The following is a 14,136-nucleotide window of genomic DNA, read 5'->3' on the forward strand; positions in this document are numbered from 1 at the left end:
TGAGTGTTCGGCCTGTTCGGCTGCGACATTTGGCTGGCCAGAACTTTCTGCCGGACATCTGCTGAAACCTGTCGTAGAGGCTGTCGTCGGCTGTCTTGGTGGCTGCTTGCAAGTTCTTTCCCAGCAACGCGTGCATTGTTGCTGATCAGTGTGTGGGGGTGCAAGCTGCTTTCGTGTGGACATGGCTGTCTCCTCTTTTCTGGAGTCCGTACTGGTGCGTGGAACTGAGTGTTTGGCCTGTTCGGCTGCGACATTTGGCTGGCCAGAACTTTCTGCCGGACATTTGCTGAAACCTGTCGTAGAGGCTGTCGTCGGCTGTCTTGGTGGCTGCTTGCAAGTTCTTTCCCAGCAACGCGTGCGTGGTTGTTGATCAGTGTGTGGGGGTGCAAGCTGCTTTCCTGCGGACATGGCTGTCTCCTCTTTTCTCAAGTCCGTAGTGGCGCGTGGAACTGAGTGTTCGGCCTGTTCGGCCTCGACATTTGGCTGGCCGGAACTTTCTGCCGGACATCTGCTGAAACCTGTCGTAGAGGCTGTCGTCGGCTGTCTTGGTGGCTGCTTGGAAGTTCTTTCCCAGCAACGCGTGCGTGGTTGTTGATCAGTGTGTGGGGGTGCAAGCTGCTTTCCTGCGGACATGGCTGTCTCCTCTTTCCTCAAGTCCGTACTGGTGCGTGGAACTGAGTGTTCGGCCTGTTCGGCTGCGACATTTGGCTGGCCAGAACTTTCTGCCGGACATCTGCTGAAACCTGTCGTAGAGGCTGTCGTCGGCTGTCTTGGTGGCTGCTTGCAAGTTCTTTCCCAGCAACGCGTGCATTGTTGCTGATCAGTGTGTGGGGGTGCAAGCTGCTTTCGTGTGGACATGGCTGTCTCCTCTTTTCTGGAGTCCGTACTGCTGCGTGGAACTGAGTGTTTGGCCTGTTCGGCTGCGACATTTGGCTGGCCAGAACTTTCTGCCGGACATTTGCTGAAACCTGTCGTAGAGGCTGTCGTCGGCTGTCTTGGTGGCTGCTTGGAAGTTCTTTCCCAACAACGCGTGCATTGTTGCTGATCAGTGTGTGTGAGTGCAAGCTGCTTTCCTGCGGACATGGCTGTCTCCTCTTTTCTCAAGTCCGTACTGGTGCGTGGAACTGAGTGTTCGGCCTGTTCGGCTGCGACATTTGGCTGGCCGGAACTTTCTGCCGGACATCTGCTGAAACCTGTCGTAGAGGCTGTCGTCGGCTGTCTTGGTGGCTGCTTGGAAGTTCTTTCCCAGCAACGCGTGCGTGGTTGTTGATCAGTGTGTGGGGGTGCAAGCTGCTTTCCTGCGGACATGGCTGTCTCCTCTTTTCTCAAGTCCGTAGTGGTGCGTGGAACTGAGTGTTCGGCCTGTTCGGCCTCGACATTTGGCTGGCCGGAACTTTCTGCCGGACATCTGCTGAAACCTGTCGTAGAGGCTGTCGTCGGCTGTCTTGGTGGCTGCTTGGAAGTTCTTTCCCAGCAACGCGTGCGTGGTTGTTGATCAGTGTGTGGGGGTGCAAGCTGCTTTCCTGCGGACATGGCTGTCTCCTCTTTTCTCAAGTCCGTAGTGGTGCGTGGAACTGAGTGTTCGGCCTGTTCGGCCTCGACATTTGGCTGGCCGGAACTTTCTGCCGGACATCTGCTGAAACCTGTCGTAGAGGCTGTCGTCGGCTGTCTTGGTGGCTGCTTGGAAGTTCTTTCCCAGCAACGCGTGCGTGGTTGTTGATCAGTGTGTGGGGGTGCAAGCTGCTTTCCTGCGGACATGGCTGTCTCCTCTTTTCTCAAGTCCGTAGTGGTGCGTGGAACTGAGTGTTCCGCCTGTTCGGCCTCGACATTTGGCTGGCCGGAACTTTCTGCCGGACATCTGCTGAAACCTGTCGTAGAGGCTGTCGTCGGCTGTCTTGGTGGCTGCTTGGAAGTTCTTTCCCAGCAACGCATGCGTTGTTGCTGATCAGTGTGTGTGATTGCACGCTGTTTTCCTGCGGACATGGCTGTCTCCTCTTTCCTCAAGTCCGTACTGGTGCGTGGAACTGAGTGTTCGGCCTGTTCGGCTGCGACATTTGGCTGGCCAGAACTTTTTGCCGGACATTTGCTGAAACCTGTCGTAGAGGCTGTCGTCGGCTGTCTTGGTGGCTGCTTGCAAGTTCTTTCCCAGCAACGCGTGCGTGGTTGTTGATCAGTGTGTCGGGGTGCAAGCTGCTTTCCTGCGGACATGGCTGTCTCCTCTTTTCTCAAGTCCGTAGTGGTGCGTGGAACTGAGTGTTCGGCCTGTTCGGCCTCGACATTTGGCTGGCCGGAACTTTCTGCCGGACATCTGCTGAAACCTGTCGTAGAGGCTGTCGTCGGCTGTCTTGGTGGCTGCTTGGAAGTTCTTTCCCAGCAACGCGTGCGTGGTTGTTGATCAGTGTGTGGGGGTGCAAGCTGCTTTCCTGCGGACATGGCTGTCTCCTCTTTTCTCAAGTCCGTAGTGGTGCGTGGAACCAAGTGTTCGGCCTGTTCGGCCTCGACATTTGGCTGGCCGGAACTTTCTGCAGGACATTTGCTAAAAGCTGTCGTAGAGGCTGTCGTCGGCGTTCTTGGTGGCAGCTTGGAAGTTCTTTCCCAGCAACGCGTGCATTGTTGCTGATCAGTGTGTTTGAGTGCAAGCTGCTTTCCTGCGGACATGGCTGTCTCCTCTTTTCTCAAGTCCGTAGTGGTGCGTGGAACTGAGTGTTCGGCCTGTTCGGCCTCGACATTTGGCTGGCCGGAACTTTCTGCAGGACATTTGCTAAAACCTGTCGTAGAGGCTGTCGTCGGCTGTCTTGGTTGCAGCTCGGAAGTTCTTTCCCAGCAACGCGTGCGTGGTTGTTGATCAGTGTGTGGGGGTGCAAGCTGCTTTCCTGCGGACATGGCTGTCTCCTCTTTTCTCAAGTCCGTAGTGGTGCGTGGAACTGAGTGTTCGGCCTGTTCGGCCTCGACATTTGGCTGGCCGGAACTTTCTGCCGGACATCTGCTGAAACCTGTCGTAGAGGCTGTCGTCGGCTGTCTTGGTGGCTGCTTGGAAGTTCTTTCCCAGCAACGCGTGCGTGGTTGTTGATCAGTGTGTGGGGGTGCAAGCTGCTTTCCTGCGGACATGGCTGTCTCCTCTTTTCTCAAGTCCGTAGTGGTGCGTGGAACTGAGTGTTCGGCCTGTTCGGCCTCGACATTTGGCTGGCCGGAACTTTCTGCCGGACATCTGCTGAAACCTGTCGTAGAGGCTGTCGTCGGCTGTCTTGGTGGCTGCTTGGAAGTTCTTTCCCAGCAACGCGTGCGTGGTTGTTGATCAGTGTGTGGGGGTGCAAGCTGCTTTCCTGCGGACATGGCTGTCTCCTCTTTTCTCAAGTCCGTAGTGGTGCGTGGAACTGAGTGTTCGGCCTGTTCGGCCTCGACATTTGGCTGGCCGGAACTTTCTGCCGGACATCTGCTGAAACCTGTTGTAGAGGCTGTCGTCGGCTGTCTTGGTGGCTGCTTGGAAGTTCTTTCCCAGCAACGCATGCGTTGTTGCTGATCAGTGTGTGTGAGTGCACGCTGTTTTCCTGCGGACATGGCTGTCTCCTCTTTCCTCAAGTCCGTACTGGTGCGTGGAACTGAGTGTTCGGCCTGTTCGGCTGCGACATTTGGCTGGCCAGAACTTTTTGCCGGACATTTGCTGAAACCTGTCGTAGAGGCTGTCGTCGGCTGTCTTGGTGGCTGCTTGCAAGTTCTTTCCCAGCAACGCGTGCATTGTTGCTGATCAGTGTGTGGGGGTGCAAGCTGCTTTCGTGTGGACATGGCTGTCTCCTCTTTTCTGGAGTCCGTACTGGTGCGTGGAACTGAGTGTTTGGCCTGTTCGGCTGCGACATTTGGCTGGCCAGAACTTTCTGCCGGACATTTGCTGAAACCTGTCGTAGAGGCTGTCGTCGGCTGTCTTGGTGGCTGCTTGGAAGTTCTTTCCCAGCAACGCGTGCATTGTTGCTGATCAGTGTGTGTGAGTGCAAGCTGCTTTCCTGCGGACATGGCTGTCTCCTCTTTTCTCAAGTCCGTACTGGTGCGTGGAACTGAGTGTTCGGCCTGTTCGGCTGCGACATTTGGCTGGCCGGAACTTTCTGCCGGACATCTGCTGAAACCTGTCGTAGAGGCTGTCGTCGGCTGTCTTGGTGGCTGCTTGGAAGTTCTTTCCCAGCAACGCGTGCGTGGTTGTTGATCAGTGTGTGGGGGTGCAAGCTGCTTTCCTGCGGACATGGCTGTCTCCTCTTTTCTCAAATCCGTAGTGGTGCGTGGAACTGAGTGTTCGGCCTGTTCGGCCTCGACATTTGGCTGGCCGGAACTTTCTGCAGGACATTTGCTAAAACCTGTCGTAGAGGCTGTCGTCGGCGGTCTTGGTGGCAGCTTGGAAGTTCTTTCCCAGCAACGCGTGCATTGTTGCTGATCAGTGTGTGTGAGTGCAAGCTGCTTTCCTGCGGACATGGCTGTCTCCTCTTTTCTCAAGTCCGTAGTGGTGCGTGGAACTGAGTGTTCGGCCTGTTCGGCCTCGACATTTGGCTGGCCGGAACTTTCTGCAGGACATTTGCTAAAACCTGTCGTAGAGGCTGTCGTCGGCTGTCTTGGTGGCAGCTTGGAAGTTCTTTCCCAGCAACGCGTGCGTGGTTGTTGATCAGTGTGTGGGGGTGCAAGCTGCTTTCCTGCGGACATGGCTGTCTCCTCTTTTCTCAAGTCCGTAGTGGTGCGTGAAACTGAGTGTTCGGCCTGTTCGGCCTCGACATTTGGCTGGCCGGAACTTTCTGCCGGACATCTGCTGAAACCTGTCGTAGAGGCTGTCGTCGGCTGTCTTGGTGGCTGCTTGGAAGTTCTTTCCCAGCAACGCGTGCGTGGTTGTTGATCAGTGTGTGGGGGTGCAAGCTGCTTTCCTGCGGACATGGCTGTCTCCTCTTTTCTCAAGTCCGTAGTGGTGCGTGGAACCAAGTGTTCGGCCTGTTCGGCCTCGACATTTGGCTGGCCGGAACTTTCTGCAGGACATTTGCTAAAACCTGTCGTAGAGGCTGTCGTCGGCGGTCTTGGTGGCAGCTTGGAAGTTCTTTCCCAGCAACGCGTGCATTGTTGCTGATCAGTGTGTGTGAGTGCAAGCTGCTTTCCTGCGGAGATGGCTGTCTCCTCTTTTCTCAAGTCCGTACTGGTGCGTGGAACTGAGTGTTCGGCCTGTTCGGCTGCGACATTTGGCTGGCCGGAACTTTCTGCCGGACATCTGCTGAAACCTGTCGTAGAAGCTGTTGTCGGCTGTCTTGGTGGCTGCTTGGAAGTTCTCTCCCGGCAACGCGTGCGTGGTTGTTGATCAGTGTGTGGGGGTACAAGCTGCTTTTCTGCGGACATGGCTGTCTCCTCTTTTCTCAAGTCCGTACCGGTGCGTGGAACTGAGTGTTCGGCCTGTTCGGCTGCGACATTTGGCTGGCCGGAACTTTCTGGCGGACATTTGCTGAAACCTGTCGTAGAGGCTGTCGTCGGCTGTCTTGGTGGCTGCTTAGAAGTTCTCTCCCGGCAACGCGTGCGTGGTTGTTGATCAGTGTGTGGGGGTACAAGCTGCTTTTCTGCGGACATGGCTGTCTCCTCTTTTCTCAAGTCCGTAGTGGTGCGTGGAACTGAGTGTTCGGCCTGTTCGGCTGCGACATTTGGCTGGCCGGAACTTTCTGGCGGACATTTGCTGAAACCTGTCGTAGAGGCTGTCGTCGGCTGTCTTGGTGGCTGCTTGGAAGTTCTCTCCCGGCAACGTGTGCGTGGTTGTTGATCAGTGTGTGGGGGTACAAGCTGCTTTTCTGCGGACATGGCTGTCTCCTCTTTTCTGGAGTCCGTACTGGTGCGTGGAACTGAGTGTTAGGCCTGTTCGGCTGCGACATTTGGCTGGCCAGAACTTTCTGCCGGACATTTGCTGAAACCTGTCATAGAGGCTGTCGACGGCTGTGTTGGCGGCTGCTTGGAAGTTCTTTCCCGGCAACGCGTGCATGGTTGTTGATCAGTGTGTGGGTGTGCAAGCTGCTTTCATGCGGACATGGCTGTCTCCTCTTTCCTCTGTGTGGAACTGAGTGTTGGGCCTGCTTGGCTGCAACATTTGGCTGGCAAGAACTTCCTGGTGGACATGTCCGCCAGAAAGAAAGAAAGGCCGAAGACGTAATCACGAAAAAGCAACGTGAACATAATGAGTGACGGCCTACTTTTCTCAAACTGGCGTTGTTCATAATTACTGCTAGACTGAGTTCCATGCACCGGACCGGTGCATGGAACCGAGTCTTTGGAATAGTTATCTTTGATTTTTGGTTAAAGCAAGAAGTTCCTGCTGGACATTTCTCCTTTTTTGCGAAAAGTGTTGCGAGTTGCGTTGCACTGGTCTGGGGGCTGTGGAAATAAATGTTTTCACACAAGCATGAGTTTGTTGTGTTCATACAGCAGCAAAGTATTGTTTTGTGGCAATGACTGACTTTTTGGCAACAGAGAATTGGCTAAATTACCACATCACATGTTCATTTCACTGCCCTGCATGAAGCTCACAAGTATGTTTGCGTTCTGCCGCACGTCATTATCAGTCATTCCTTGTTGCGGTGGCTCTCGTGGCAGTGGTTGAATTTCAATTGGTCTTTGCCAAGTGCCTTCTGCGATTTCTCCTACTGTCTTTGGAAAATGAACCTTCTGGAAGCCTAAGTTTCTGGATGTCTTTCTAAATTACTTAATTTGAAGGTTTGAAGTTGCAAAACATTGCGTCTGTCTGTGCCTTCACAAAGTTCTTTTCATGTTGTACCTATATAATATCTTCAACCTTTAAGCTCTTAATTATATGTTTGTATACGTCTGATATTGCAAAGTTGATTTCTAAGTAAGAGCTTCCAATTAGCACCTAAGACCAGATGCGTAGTGGCCAGTCCAATTCATGAATCGCATGTATGCGAGTTGCGAGCGACGATACGGGCGACGGCACAAGCTACGTGAGTCAGCGACGAGCGACGGAGATTTTTCACTGTCGCTTGTCGCGTCGTTCGGTTTTTAGATCTCTAGAAAACGTAGCTCATCGCCTTGGTCGCTCGCTGCCAGAGCTTTCATGCGGTTTGCTTTGCCGCGCGACTGACCGAGCAACAGCGAAGCGGGTCGCCGTCACTTGTCGCTCGTGAAATCGCTTACATGCGTCGGGACGCGAGCCTCGCCCGTGCGCCGGCCCGGGTCACTTCGAGTTCACTGTGCCGAGTGTCCGACGGCGGTCGCCGAGCCTGGCTGAGCTCAGTGGACGGGAAGTTCGACTCATGTGCCGGTGACCACTGGCGCCGGTCGTCGCGGTGAGACCATGGGCTCGGTGTAGTAAGTACATACGCGTCAAGGCTGAACCCCTTGTAAGCGGTTCAGCGAGCGACGGAGATTTCCCACGGACGCTCGTCGCGTCGCTCGGTTCTGGATTTCTAGACAACGCTCATCGCTTTGGCGGTCGCTTGCTCCCGTCGCTTTCATGCTGTTTGCCTCGTCGAGCGACTGATCGACCGACAGCGGGTCCTCGTCGCCCTCCTTCGTTGCTTGCCAAATCGAGGTTTCTGTCGCTCGTGCGTCGTTGGACGGTTGGATTCTGAATGTCTAGAAAACATCGCTAATCAAAACTTATGCGACGGGAGCAAGCGACCACTATACGGATCCAGAACCGAGCGACGCCACGAACGACAGTGAAAAATCTCCGTCGCTTGTTTGCGCTATTGCTTGATAAAGTACTCAATCGGTGGCTATCTACACTGGTTGTCTCGGACCAAGTGAAAACAAGGAACACCAAGGAAGGCCTCGGCTCGGTCGGCTCGGACCTCGGCCTCGGCTTGGTCGGCCTCGGCTTGGTCGGCTCGGACCAAGAAAAAACAGGGAACGCCAAGAAAATCCATTCCCTGGCAGGTCCGAGAAATTTTAGGGCCAGGCAATACAATGAAGCGCCACTGAACCTTCAACGCTGGCGGCCGTCTGGCTACATTGGTCGGCTCGGACCAAGAAAAAACAGGGAACGCCAAGAAAATCCATTCCCTGGCAGGTCCGAGAAATTTTAGGGCCAGGCAATACAATGAAGCGCCACTGAACCTTCAACGCTGGCGGCCGTCTGGCTACATTGGTCGGCTCGGACCACGGAAAAACAAGGAACGCCAAGGAAAGCGCTTCCCTGGCAGTTCCTTGGAATTCACGGGCCCAGAAATAGCAGCGAAGTGCCAGGGTGGCAGTTTACCGAATTCACTGGGCGGCCCCGGTCCAGTCTATTACGACCAAGGCCCAATCCTGGCCCCAGCTTGCCCAAGCAAGTGTGCTGCCTGGGGAGCTGGCGGAAAAGAAAACCTGGTATTCATTTAGTCTGAAACGTCGCCAGTGACGATTTTGAGACAACACAGAAAGAAAAAAACAATGTGACAGGTTTGACATTGGCGTTAAGTGTATGTTTCATATTAACCGTGATCCAGAATTTATCTGAACAGAAGACAATCACAAAAATTAAAATTATTTTGTGAAGTGAAAGCTAATATATCCTTTGATGGCCAGTATTTACATGGAAGTTCAGTGACTGGCCGGCATCGGCGCTTTGGTGTTCAAGCTGGCGAGCCCCGTCATGGAAGATCCGTTTAATGACCGGCATCGTTTTATTTTTTTCGCCTTTTTCACTATGAAGTCAAGTCATTGAGATTCTGACAAACTGTGGCAATTCATGGATAGCGAGTGGAAATGTTTGCGTTGATCAATCCTTCCTAAATGACTGCGGACGCTAGGGTATTTTATCCCAGCATGGCAAGGCTGACGTGTTTTATCGCGAAAACGCAAGAAAAAACAATACGGTGAAGAAAATTAGCTGCAGAGGATTTGAGAAGATGACCGCCTACGCCACGAAAAATAAATTTTACAACGCCGAACATTACTTTTTTCAGGAAGCTAGTTTAATTTGATGTACTATACTTAAGGTCCGGTGGTATACGCAGGTGTTTGGCCCTGATAAAAAATAAAAACGGTATAACGGAGCCTAAAATTAAGAAAAAAAAGGTGGCATGATTGAGCACGCGCTTTGAGTTACAAAAACAATAATAAACATTTCTTTCCAGAGACTAGAAAAGTAAGAGATGTGTTTATTGCTTATGACGCTACGAAATTGAGTGCGAAAATATGCTATTTCAGACAGGAATCAACTGCTTTCTGTGGTAGTTACGATTATCTAACAGAAATATTTCGAATGTTCCCATAGCCAAACGATATCTGTCGCTTTGATAACTTATGTTATACGACATACCGCTCCAGAGGAACGCGAATATAAAAACTTTTTTTTTTAACGCAAAAAAGCGAGAAACACCACTGCATTGTGGATGTTCACACTGCCGGGTTTGTGAATGTGACCCCTTGACGGTACGAAAAATAATTGTTACAACGTTGAACGATGCCATTTCTGAAAGCTAGTTTAATTATCCGTGCTGCACTTGAATCTCAGGAATAAAAACGTGTCTAGGCCTAATAAAAAAAGTAAAACTGCGGAGCGCAACCTGTATAAATAAAACCTGGCGGCACACGGGGGATAGCACTGATCTACGAGAACAAATTAAATACTACTTTCCGGAAGTCAGAATATTAAGAGATGTGCTTAATACGTAGCGCGCTATGAGCTCAGCTATATTACTGCCTTAAAATGACGGTATTTTTTATTCGACAGTGGGTGAAGATGGCCGCTTTCAGACAAACTTCAGCTGCATTATTGTGGCAGTTTTACCACTTACACATTTTCCCATTTTGCTCGCAATGTGCTCATTATTATTACTATTCTTTCTTCTTTGAAAGGACTTGTACTGTTTGCCTACGGTTATGAATTATCCCGGCAAAACAAGAGGGCCACGGTTTGTGCTTTGCAACGATTCAAACTTAGGCTCGCACTTTTTGTTTTCACCTTCTCCCTGATTATTACCCATTAAGAACGGTGCCGACGACTGCAAAAACATAGAAAATATTTAAAATAATAAAATCTAATACAGAAAGGTGAGAAAAAAGATATTTAAAAATATAAAAGCTAACACAAGAAGGTGAGAAAAATATTTTAAATAATAAAAACGAACACAAGCAGGCGAGAAAAAAAATATTTAAAGTCATAAAAACTAATACACAAGGTAAAAAAAATTTAAAATAATAAAAACTAATACAAAAAACAAAAACATTACAAAAGAGTGGTTCTGGGATTCGAACCAACGTCCGTAGGTTCTGCAAGATGGCGCGTTAGCACACTAGGCTAAAGTCGCAAGGTTGTCCCAGCGAGTTTTCTGGAAGGATACATGTCTGCTAAATTCGTTTCGAACCGTTGTACACTTAGTCTCATATTTAATATTTTGCTACGTGTTCACGACTTATTCATAATATTATGGCAATAATGACGTCTGCAATAAGTTATTATTGCTGTTTCTTTTATAAGTTTTATAATGCGGTTTGCTTATCCTTTTATTTGAAACGTTTTGAAGATACGAAAACAATCTCATCGAATCAACAGCCTATGTTTCGCACGGTTTGCCGGCCGTATCGGTCGTGTGCGTTTGAATGCCTGCGTTCACGACCGGATAACGGTTAAATTTCCCGATTAGTCGTGATGCGTGGAGTTTGCCTTAGTTTCAAACTTGTCCGAAAAAGACGGAAGCGACTGTGAGAAGTGGAACTTCGTCAAATCGGCTCAACAGCCAAGATCATGGCACGGGAACCGAAGCAAGTTTGTTTCTTTGTTCGTTAGGGCTAGCTTATTTCCTGCGTTCAAAAAGCTTGTTATTGTCTGTAGATCGCTTGCTTTTACGAGTATTATTAATGGACCTTTTCCATATACCGACGGCACCAGGCGGTGGCTGCGCGAACTAAAAAATCGAGGAAGTGACCTGCGCTACCAATCAATAATGGGAGCTACGTTACCAGTTGCTTCGCTCTCTGAGCAGCGTCGCGTGCCCAATGCAACGAGGTAGGCCTAGCGCGACTTTAAAGAAGGAAATCCGTAGCGTCCACCCAAACGTCGTGTTTTTCTTTCCGTCCACTTTCTTTTTTTGTGTAACACAATTATATATATGCTGCAATTACGTGTTCTACTCGTCGATTTACAGCCTCATTCCGAATTTCCTCGATTTTTTCGTGCCGACTTCCACCGCTTGGCATCGGGCGCTCGCGCGTGCGCAGAACGCTTCTCGGCAAAGGTCCATTGTGCGCGAATGGTGTTATGCGAGGCTGTTTTTCTTACTTTTTCCCCGATGCAGAGACTGTACTCGCTCAAGGTTCATCAGTAGCGGCGGAACTCTTTGAGAGACGAAGGGTGCGGGGGTGGGGGTCAAAGCGGATGGGGGAGGATTGCCTCCCCAAAGGCCTCCCTCTGCCGTATTGTTTACTGGTAAACTAGAATGTCTGGAAGTGCGCGGTGCGGTGCCCCTCCATCGCCGACGCCATTGCAAGCGGAGAGCTGGACCCGACAAAAAGCAGCGATTGATTGATCGAGCAAGCCCGTAGCTTCCACCGCCCAGTCGTCTCCAAACGATTTCATTTTCGCGATTCGTAATCAGAAAAGAATTGCCAAAAATTGGTGCCGCAATGAATTCACCCCATGGTTATTAATGCATAGCACACCACTTCCGATCGCAAAAATTTGTGCCCGCGAAATAATTTTTCACGCCGGCACTTATTCCTCGCGAAATGTCGAGCTCTAAATATCATTTGCTGTACACGTGTTTTGCATGATCCAACGTACGTGCAACGAATTTCACAGCTCCAGAAACATTCAGGCTGTTTTAAATGGTGAAGCATTTATTCTTTTCCTACTGCTGTTTCTTAGAGGCTATCAAGTATTAATTACAAGCTTCTAGGGAAATTTACAAGCATGTCCTGAATTAAGGTAGTGTCTCGCCATTTTTTGGTATCTATATTTTTTTCAGTATAAGTATATAGTGTTAGACATACCTCACCAAATCCCTGTTTTTTCGTTTGGTATTGCCTTTAGCGAATGGTGCAAGTTGTAATTGTTTTTAGTTGTTGCATGATTGTAGTAAGGTGGTGAGCTGGTACTAATGGAACATCTTGAAAAATAGTTCGCAAAAAAATCAAGGAGACAGGGAAAGTAACACATAGACCTCATGCAAGCGCAAACTGAACTCGCATAAATCAGAGAAGGGAGAAATATAAATGCGGAAGGGCTCGAGCACAGGCCCAAGTGGAACGCGCTGATTTACCTGTTAACAAAACCCGACTAAAAAAAAAAAAAAAAACGAAAACGTAATTTTTTTATGTTAGTGAAGGTAACAGATAGATGGCTAGTACATATTGAGAGCTCAATCTCTCTCTAAAATCTACGATGGATTGTCACATACCTATGCACTGTTTACACTACTCGTGTACGTCATCCTTAGGAAAAACGTCAATAATTAGCAGATACTATAAAAACATAGAAAATAATTATTTTAGGCCTTTCTTATTCGTAGTATGGGGCAACCAATGGTGTCCGCACATCCGTCGGTTACCTGAGCTGCCGAGGAAATTGTTTTTACAGTATTATGCATATGGGTGAATTAGCACGGCCCACTTGGACCTGTTCGAACTTTTGTTAAAGCTCCTAACGCATTCTTTTTTTTCTTATCTAATGTATGTGTTGGGAGTCTGCACTCGTATGTAGTGTATGTATTCCTAGCCTTTATTCCTTGTTTTTTGGGTACTATTTTTCAAGATGTTCAATCAGAATGAACTCACCACTTTACTACATGGAAAGGCTGTTGCTAGTTCTAGAGTGTCTGTAAAACAATCTACCTGACATCTTTGCCTCACATCCCAGTTCCTGAAGCTCGCATTCTCCGAGTAAAGCCTTTCTGATTTCTCTCATTCTCTTATTTTTTTTTTGTGTAATATCAATCGAGTTGCGAATGTACACCAGTCTGTGTCGTAAGTGTTTCTGTATTTTTGTCCTTGTCTTTTCGTGCACTTTTTCAAGTTGGTCCATGATATTTTTTATCATATATTCTAATCTGTGTTTTCATCTCTTGTACTTACTGCAGCCTTTCTCAATTAGATGTTGGCATTCACTTTCGCCATCCTGATGTGAGTGACCTGAGACGACACAAAATGACAGTCTCCCCTGCTGAAGTCTTGGCTTCATGAAAGACTGCCAAGGCTGTTCATGGTAAGGTTAGCAATATAATAGCAACTTATTGCTGCTAGGATTGTTTTTGACACAGACTGCATTTATGGGCTGGCCTTTAGCAATTCTGTTGTCACTCACGTGGAATGAAAGCCTTTAGGAAAACTGCGCATTTCATTCGTAAGCGGAATGATGAGTTTACAACAGAAGTGCATTGCGTTGCCTTGCGTTGGGGGTCGGTGGCCGACTGGACAAGCGCACACCATTTGGAGCACGTGGAACGGAAGCTTGCGCTGCAGAACCCTGGGATCCTGGGTTCAGTCCGAACCCATGTCCATTTCGATCTAGAAAGCATCGTACTGGCATGCGTATCACTACTGCGTGGTGCAGGTTGTTGATTCCAGGCTAGCAGTCATACTGCACTGGCTAAATTGCTCACCTACAGCGAGCAACTCATCGCAACTTTGAAATGGCTCACCAACTACACGCTGTAAAAATATCCACAGAACCCCAACAGAAGTGCGTCACTAATTGCATCCAGTATTGCTGTGTTGTATCTGTATTTTGTATTTGTTTATTTAGTGTTCCCAATAATGGCTGAAGCCTTCCCATTGGTGCGCTTGTTAGTAGCAACACACAAACACAAACAAACGCCGAGAGTGGCGAACACCACCACTTTGACCGCTCGCCGCCGCGCCCATTGGTTTTCGGAGAAGTTTGCAGTGTTAGTCCTTGTGGTATTTGGTCATATATCGCACATGGACACAACCAGTGCACTGTACAGTCGGCACGGAATGAAACGCGAACAAGGAGCGCATGGTTTTCGACCCACGCTGAGTCACCTAGAGATGCAACACCGAAGGTTTGGACGCACTGAGCAAGAGTCTAACACGTCGAAGGAGGAGCCATCTTCTTGCAACTCCCATCTGGTTCAGGTGGTGCAGCATCTAGCGAAAACCATGCACCCACTGTTCGCGTTTCATTCCGTGCCGACTGTACCTACAACTCAACACTTGCAAGACTTGCGTGAATAC

The sequence above is a fragment of the Ixodes scapularis genome, unplaced genomic scaffold, assembly GCF_016920785.2.
Source record: "Ixodes scapularis isolate PalLabHiFi unplaced genomic scaffold, ASM1692078v2 PGA_scaffold4__175_contigs__length_147842914, whole genome shotgun sequence".
Lineage (NCBI taxonomy): Eukaryota > Metazoa > Arthropoda > Arachnida > Ixodida > Ixodidae > Ixodes > Ixodes scapularis.